Consider the following 9947-nt stretch of genomic DNA (forward strand, 5'->3'; position numbering starts at 1 on the left):
AGAGAGACCATCTTCAACCTACGCCTCCCATGGATTGATAAACCTTAGGTCATCCACTTGAGGGAAATTTGCTACTGTCCTACAAACCTCTGCACTTGGAGGCCCAACAACGTCTACAAGAAGAAGGTTGCGTAGTAGACATCAAGCTCTTTTGTAGCGCCGTTGCCAGGGAGGTGATGCTTGAAGGTATATCTTTAGATCTCTCAATCGAATCTTTTAGTTTCTTGTTTTATCACTAGTTTAGTTTATAAAATAAAATTACAAAAAATGGAATTGAGTTTGCCTCATACGCTTCATCTTTTTAATATTTTTCGTGAGAATGATGGAAAGGAAAATTGTGCTCAAGTGCTACAAGAAGAAGTCTATAAAATGTTTGGCACTAAATCTTTGAATGATGAGCATGATTGCAATGTTGTTAGTATGAATTCTTTGAATACCCATGATGCTAATGATATGCAAAGCCACAAGCTTGGGGATGCTAGGTTTGATGAAGATGATATTTTTTGTCCCCCAAGTTTCGATGAGCAAATTTATTTTGATGATAGCATGCCTCCTATTTATGATGATTATATTGATGAAAGTGGGTTTGGAAGAGTATCAACTTTAGGAAGTAATGATCCCACTATTTTGGAGGGTGTTGAATCTTATTGTGATGATTATAAAAGTGGATTTGGAGATGTCATGACTTTATTTAGTAATGATTCCACTATTTCGGAAGAGGTTCCAATTGATTATGAGAACAAAGTTGCTATCTACGATGATTATTGTGATGACATGTATGCTATAAAGAATAATGATAACCATGAAACTTGTCATCATGATTTTAATTTTCAATTGGATCATGCCTCACGTGATAGTTATTTTGTTGAGCTTGCTCCCACTATTATTCATGAGAAGAAATTTGCTTATGTGGAGAGTAATAAAAATTCTATGCTTGTAGATCATGAAAAGAATGCTTTATGTGATGATTATTTTGTTGAATTCATTCATGATTCTACTGAAAATTATTATGAGGGAGGAATATATGCTTGTAGGAGTTGCAATAATATCAAGTTTCCTCTCTATGTGCTGAAAATCTTGAAGTTATCCTTGTTTTACCTTCCTATGCAAGTTGATTCTTGTTCCCACAAGTTGTTTGCTCACAAAATCCCTATGCATAGGAAGTGGTTTAGACTTAAATGTGCTAGTCATATTCTTCATGATGCTCTCTTTATATTTCAATTCTTATCTTTATGTGAGCATCTTTGAAATCATCATGCCTAGCTAGGGGCGTTAAACGTTAGCGCTTGTTGGGAGGCAACCCAATTTTATTTTTGTTCTTTGCTTTTTGCTCCTGTTTAGTAATAAACAATTCATCTAGCCTCTGTTTAGATGTGGTTTTATTCTTTTAATTAGTGTTTGTGCCAAGTAGAACCTTTGGGAAGACTTGGGGAAAGTCTTTGCGATATTGCTGTAAAAAACAGAAACTTTAGCGCTCACGAGATTTGCTGACATTTTTTAATGGAGAGTGATATTTAGTTAATTATTTTTTAAGATCATTAATATATAAATTCCTCACGTCCAGAAATTTATTTTGGAATTTGTGGGGTTCCATAAGTATTCGAAACCTACAGATTACTACAGACTGTTCTGTTTTTGACAGATTCTATTTTTCGTGTGTTGTTTGCTTATTTTGATGAATCTATGAGTAGTATCGGAGGGTATGAACCATAGAGAAGTTGGAATACAGTAGATATTACACCAATATGGATTTAGAATGAGTTCACAACAGTACTAAAAGTGGTGATTAATTTTCTTATACTAACGGAGCTTACGAGTTTTCTGTTAAGTTTTGTGTTGTGAAGTTTTCAAGTTTTGGGTACATATTCGATGGACTATGGAATAAGGAGTGGCAAGAGCCTAATCTTGGGGATGCCCAAGGCACCCCAAGGTAATATTCAAGGACAACCAAGAGCCTAAGCTTGGGGATGCCCCGGATGGCATCCCCTCTTTCGTCTTCGTTCATCGGTAACTTTGCTTGGAGCTATATTTTTATTCACCACATGATATGTGTTTTGCTTGGAGCATCAATTTATTTTGTTAGTATTTGCTTGATGTTATTTAGGACAATGTTTTGCATCTTTTATTTCAATAAAAGTGGCATTGATAGCCTTTACTATGCCTATTTTACAAGTCTACATGTTGCTGTTTGAAAACAGAAAGTTTACCGCTGTTGCAAAAATTCCCTAGAAAATTCAGAATGTGATAAAATGTTGAAACCTTTTGCATAATAAGATCTGATAAATTTACTACAGTGGGAATTTTCTTTCATAATTTTTGGAGCTAGGGAAGTATGGATCTTGCTGCATTCTTTACAGACTGTCCTGTTTAGGCAGATTGCTGTTATGTTTGCATCGCTTGCATATGTTTGCCTGTATAATGATTCTATTTGAGGATAGGACTATTAAATATGCAGATGCATTTAGTATTCAATGTTGAATAATAATTTTAGTGATTTGCTACATTAGAGTATGATAAGGTTTTTGCATTGGTTTATGCTAACTTATCTCACGAGTCCTTGTTGAGTTTTGTGTGGATGAAGCTTTTGAGATTTAGGCAGGCCGTGATATGAGAGGAATTAAGGAGACACAAAATATCAAGCTTGGGGATGCCCAAGGCATCCCAAAATAATATTTCAAGAAGTCTCAAGCGTGTAAGCTTGGGGATGCCCCGGTTGGCATCCCACCTTTCTTCTTCAACAACTATCGGTTAGTATCGGTTGATCCTAAGTTTTTGCTTCTTCACATGATGTTTGCTATTCTTAGATGTCATTTTATTTTGTTTTGCTTGCTGTTTGAATAAAGTATCAAGATCTGAAATTATTAAATGGGAGAGTCTTCACATAGCTAGATAATTATTTAACTACTCATTGATCTTCACTTATATTTTTTTGGAGTAGTTTGTCATTTACTCGTGTGCTTCACTTATATCCTATGAGTAAATAGTTGAATGATTTGAATATAATAAATCTGAAAATTATATATGTTTCATATGATTATACCATGGGGAGTAATGACTTCACATATAAGAAGTAGAGGTGGTAAATTTATTGAAGGTTAGCAAACATTGTATTGGTCACTTGAACAATTCATGAAAGAGTATTGAGGGAAGAGAGATTTCACATATAAATATACTATCTATGACATCTTTTGTAATTGTGAGCACTCATTAAAATATGACATGTTAAAAGGTTGATGTTGGACAAGGAAGACAACGTAATGGGTTATGTTTTCTTATATCTGAAATAAAGTATATTGTCATGGATCATCCAACATGTTGAGCTTGCCTTTCCCCCTCATGCTAGCCAAATTCTTTGCACCAAGTAGAGATACTACTTGTGCTTCCAAACATCCCTTAAACCGGTATTGCCATGAGAGTCCACCATACCTGCCTATGGATTGAGTAAGATCCTTCAAGTAAGTTGTCATCGGTGCATGCAATTAAAATTGCTCTCTAAATATGTGTGATCTATTAGTGTGGAGAAAATAAGCTTTATACGATCTTGTGATGAGGAAGCAATAAAAGCGACAGACTGCATAATAAAGGTCCCTATCACAAGTGGCAATATAAAGTGACGTTCTTTCGCATTAAGATTTTGTTCATCCAACTATAAAAGCGCATGAAAACCTCTGCTTCCCCCTGCGAAGGGCCTATCTTTTATTATTGTCTTATACCTTATGCAAGAGTCATGGTGATCTTCACCTTTCCTTTTTACATTTTATCCTTTGGCAAGCACATTGTGTTGGAAAGATCCTGATATATATATCCAATTGGATGTAAGGCATCATGAACTATTATTGTTGACATTACCCTTGAGGTAAAAGGTTGTGAGGTGAATCTATAAGCCCCTATCTTTCTCTGTGTCTGATTAAAACTTTGAACCCATAAATATCACGTGAGTGTTAGCAATTGTGAAAGACTAAATGATAGTTGAGTATGTGAAGTTTGCTGAATCAAAGCTCTGACATAGACCCTTCCTGAAAATAAGATGAATTGTAATTGTTTGATGACTAATAACACAGTTTGTTAGTTTTCAAGAAAGTTTATGATCTATACTTTAACATGTGAATAGCTTGTTACTTGATCATGAGAAGTCCTATGAGTTGAGTTACTGTTATGATATATAATGATGCTAGAAAAGGTGATTGAAATTACCATTGATCAAACTTGTGCACCTGCTAGCATTCACACTTCATAAATTCTTTCTTTTGTCATTTACCTACTCGAGGACGAGCAGGAATTAGGCTTGGGGATGCTGATACGTCTCCAACGTATCTATAATTTATGAAGTATTCATGCTATTATATTATCTGTTTTGGATGTTTATGGGATTTACTAAACACTTTTATATTATTTTTGGGACTAACCTATTAACCGGAGGCCCAACCCAAATTGCTGTTTTTCTTGCCTATTTCAGTGTTTCGAAGAAAAGGAATATCAAACGGAGTCCAAACGGAATGAAACCATTGGGAGAGTTATTTTTGGAACGGGAGCAATCCAGGAGACTTGGAGTAGACGTCAGGGATGCTTTGAGGAAGCCACGAGGCAGGGAGGCGCGCCCTACCCCCTAGGCACGCCCCCACCCTCGTGGGCCCCTCATGGCTCCCCTGACCTACTTCTTTCGCCTATATATGTCCATATACCCTAAAAACATCAAAGAGCAGAATAGATCGGGAGTTCCGCCGCCGCAAGCCTCTGTAGCCACCAAAAACCAACCGGGACCTTGTTCCGGCACCCTGCCGGAGGGGGGATCCCTCACCGGTGGCCATCTTCATCATCCCGGCGCTCTCTGTGACAAGGAGGGAGTAGTTCACCCTCGGGGCTGAGGGTATGTACCAGTAGCTATGTGTTTGATCTCTCTCTCTCTCTCGTGTTCTTGAGATGGTACGATATTGATGTATCACGAGCTTTGCTATTATAGTTGGACCTTATGATGTTTCCCCCCCTCTACTATCTTATAATGGATTGAATTTTCCCTTTGAAGTGATCTTATCGGATTGAGTCTTTAAGGATTTCAGAAAACTTGATGTATGTCTTGCATGTGCTTATCTGTGGTGACATTGGGATATTCACATGATCCACTTGATGTATGTTTTGGTGATCAACTTGCGGGTTCCGCTCGTGAACTTATGCATAGGGGTTGGCACACATTTTCGTCTTGACTCTCCGGTAGAAACTTTGGGGCACTCTTTGAAGTACTTTGTGTTGGTTGAATAGATGAATATGAGATTGTTTGATGCATATCGTATAATATCATACCCATGGATACTTGAGGTGACATTGGAGTATCTAGGTGACATTAGGGTTTTGGTTGACATGTGTCTTAAGGTGTTATTCTAGTACGAACTCTTGAATAGATCGATCCGAAAGAATAACTTTGAGGTGGTTTCTTACCCTACAATAATCTCTTAGTTTGTTCTCCGCTATTAGTGACTTTGGAGTGACTCTTTGTTGCATGTTGAGGGATAGTTATATGATCCAATTATGTTATTATTGTTGAGACAACTTGCACTAGTGAAAGTATGAACCCTGGGCCTTGTTTCCTAGCATTGCAATACCGTTTACGCTCACTTTTTTTACTTGTAAATTACCAAAACCTATATCTACCATTGCTACCTCTTGAGCACTGCGTTGGTTTTCCCTTGAAGAGGAAATGGTGATGCAGCAAAGTAGCGTAAGTATTTCCCTTAGTTTTTGAGAACCAAGGTATCAATCCAGTAGGAGGCTACGCGCAAGTCCCTCGCACCTACACAAAACAAATAAATCCTCGCAACCAACGCGATAAGGGGTTGTCAATCCCTACACGGTCACTTATGAGAGTGAGATCTGATAGATATGATAAGATAATATTTTTGGTATTTTTATGATAAAGATGCAAAGTAAAATAAAAGGCAATGAAAATAACTAAGTGTTGGAAGATTAATATGATGGAAGATAGACCCGGGGGCCATAGGTTTCACTAGTGGCTTCTCTCAAGAGCATAAGTATTTTACGGTGGGTGAACAAATTACTGTTGAGCAATTGACAGAATTGAGCATAGTTATGAGAATATCTAGGTATGATCATGTATATAGGCATCACGTCCGAGACAAGTAGACCGACTCCTGCCTGCATCTACTACTATTACTCCACACATCGACCGCTATCCAGCATGCATCTAGAGTATTAAGTTCATAAGAACAGAGTAACGCTTTAAGCAAGATGACATGATGTAGAGGGATAAATTCATGCAATATGGTAAAAAACCCATCTTGTTATCCTCGATGGCAACAATACAATACGTGCATTGTAGCCCCTACTATCACTGGGAAAGGACACCGCAAGATTGAACCCAAAGCTAAGCACTTCTCCCATTGCAAGAAAGATCAATCTAGTAGGCCAAACCAAACTGATAATTCGAATAGACTTGCAAAGATAACCAATCATACATAAAAGAATTCAGAGAAGATTCAAATATTGTTCATAGATAAACTTGATCATAAACCCACAATTCATCGGTCTCAACAAACACACTGCAAAAGAAGATTACATCGAATAGATCTCCACAAGAGAGGGGCAGAACTTTGTATTGAGATCCAAAAAGAGAGAAGAAGCCATCTAGCTAATAACTATGGACCCGAAGGTCTGAGGTAAACTACTCACACTTCATCGGAAGGGCTATGGTGTTGATGTAGAAGCCCTCCGTGATCGATGCCCCCCTCCGGCGGAGCTCCGAAACAGGCCCCAAGATGGGATCTCGTGGATACAGAAAGTTACGGCGGTGGAATTAGGGTTTTGGCTCTGTATCTGATCATTTGGGGGTACGTAGGTATATATAGGAGGAAGGAGTACGTCGGTGGAGCAACATGGGGCCCACGAGGGTGGAGGGCGCGCCTGGGGGGTAGGCACGCCCCCTACCTCATGGCTTCCCTGTTGGTTGCTTGACGTAGGGTCCAAGTCTCCTGGATCATGTTCGTTCCGAAAATCACGTTCCCGAAGGTTTCATTCCGTTTGGACTCCGTTTGATATTCTTTTTCTGCAAAACTCTAAAATAGGCAAAAAAAAGCAATTCTGGGCTATGCCTCCGGTTAATAGGTTAGTCCCAAAAATAATGTAAAAGTGGATAATAAAGCCCGATAATGTCCAAAACAGAAGATAATATAGCATGGAGCAATCAAAAATTATAGATACGTTGGAGACGTATCAACCATCCCCAAGCTTAATTCCTCCTTGTCCTCAAGTAGGTAAATGATGAAAACAGAATTTTTGATGTGGAATGCTGCTAGACATAATTTCAATGTAATTCTTCTTAATTGTGGCATGAATATTCAGATCCGAAAGATTCAAGATAAAAGTTTAATATTGACATAGAAATAATAATACTTCAGGCATACTAACTAAGCAATTATGTCTCTTCAAAATAACATGGCCAAAGAAAGTTATCCCTACAAAATCATATACTCTGGCTATGCTTCATCTTCGCCACACAAAGTATTCAAATCATGCACAACCCCGATGACAAGCCAAGCAATTGTTTCATACTTTTAATGTTCTCAAACTTTTTCAATCTTCACGCAATGCATGAGCGTGAGCCATGGACATAGCACTATAGGTGGAATAGAATGGTGGTTGTGGAGAAGACAAAAAGGGAGGAGATAGTCTCACATCAACTAGGCGTATCAACGGGCTATGGAGATGCCCATCAATAGATATCAATGTGAGTGAGTAGGGATTGCCATGCAACGGATGCACTAGAGCTATAAATGTATGAAAGCTCAACAAAAGAAACTAAGTGGGTGTGCATCCAACTTGCTTGCTCACGAAGACCTCGGGCACTTGAGGAGGCCCATTGTTGGAATATACAAGCCAAGTTCTATAATGAAAATTTCCCACTAGTATATGAAAGTGACAAAACAAGAGACTCTCTATCATGAAGATCATGGTGCTACTTTGAAGCACAAGTGTGGAAAAAGGATAGTAGCATTGTCCCTTTTATTTTTATTTTCTATTTTTTATTTGTAATTTATCTTTTTTTGGTATTTCTCTTTTTTGGGACAATGCTCTATTAATGATGATCATCACACTTCTATTTATTTACAACTCAAAGATTACAACTCGATACTAGAACAAAGTATGATTCTATATGAATGCCTCTGGCGGTGTACCGGGATAGCAATGATGCATGAGTGACTTATATGAAAGAATTATGAACGGTGGCTTTGCCACTACTAATATGTCAACTACATGATCATGCAAAGCAATATGACAATGATGGAGCGTGTCATGATAAACGGAACGGTGGAAAGTTGCATGGCAATATATCTCGGAATGGCTATGGAAATTCCATGATAGGTAGGTATGGTGGCTATTTTGAGGAAGGTATATGGTGGGTGTATGATAGCGGCGAAAGGTGCGCGGTATTAGAGAGGCTAGCAATGATGGAAGGGTGAGAGTGCGTATAATCCATGGACTCAACATTAGTCATAAAGAACTCACATACTTATTGCCAAAATCTATTAGTTATCGAAGCAAAGTACTACGCGCATGCTCCTAGGGGGATAGATTGGTAGGAAAAGACCATCGCTCGTCCCTGACCGCCACCCATAAGGAGGACAATCAATAAATACATCATGCTCCGACTTCTTAACATAACGGTTCACCATACGTGCATGCTACGGGAATCACAAACTTCAACACAAGCATTTCTAAAATTCACAAGTACTCAACTAGCACGACTCTAATATCACCATCTCCATATCTCAAAACAATTATCAAGTTTCAAACTTCTCATAGTATTCAACACACGCATAAGAATTTTTTTTACTAATCTTGAATACCTAGCATATTAGGATTAATTAAGCAAATTACCATTCTATTTAAGACTCTCAAAATAATCTAAGTGAAGCATGAGAGATCAATAGTTTCTATAAAACAAATCCACCACCGTGCTCTAAAAGATATAAGTGAAGTACTACAGCAAAACTATATAACTCAAAAGATATAAGTGAAGCACATAGAGTATTCTAATAATTTCCGAATCATGTATGTCTCTCTCAAAAAGGTGTGTGCAGCAAAGATGATTGTGGTAAAATAAAAAGCAAAGACTCAAATCATATAAGACGCTCCAAGCAAAACACATATCATGTGGTGAATAAAAATATAGCTCCAAGTAAAGTTACCGATGGAAGTAGACGAAAGAGGGGATGCCTTCCGGGGCATCCCCATGCTTTGGCTTTTTGGTGTCCTTAGATTATCTTGGGGGTGCCATGGGCATCCCCAAGCTTAGTCTCTTGCCACTCCTTGTTCCATAATCCATCAAATCCTTACCCAAACCTTGAAAACTTCACAACACAAAACTTAAAGTAGAAAATCTCGTGAGCTCCGTTAACGAAAGAAAACAAAACACCACTTCAAGGTACTGTAATGAACTCATTCTTTATTTATATTGGTGTTAAACCTACTTTATTAAAACTTCTCTATGGTTTATAAACTATTTTACTAGCCATAGATTCATCAAAATAAGCAAACAACACACGAAGAACAGAATCTGTCAAAAACAGAACAGTCTGTAGTAATCTGTAGCTAGCGCAAGATCTGGAACCCCAAAAATTCTAAAATAAATTTCTGGACGTGAGTAATTTATATATTAATCATCTTCAAAAGTAATTAACTAAATATCACTTTCCAAATAATAATGGCAGTAGTTCTCGTGAGCGCTAAAGTTTCTGTTTTTTACAGCAAGATTAACAAGACTTTCCCCAAGTCTTCCAAACGGTTCTACTTGGCACAAACACTAATTAAACACAAAAAACACAACCAAAACAGAGGCTAGATAAATTATTTATTACTAAACAGGAGCAAAAAGTAAGGAATAAAAATAAAATTGGGTTGCCTCCCAACAAGCGCTATCGTTTAACGCCCCTAGCCAG

Source organism: Triticum urartu, chromosome 5A (genome assembly GCF_056163025.1).
Source record: "Triticum urartu cultivar PI428250 chromosome 5A, HENAU_Tu73, whole genome shotgun sequence".
Classification (NCBI taxonomy): domain Eukaryota; kingdom Viridiplantae; phylum Streptophyta; class Magnoliopsida; order Poales; family Poaceae; genus Triticum; species Triticum urartu.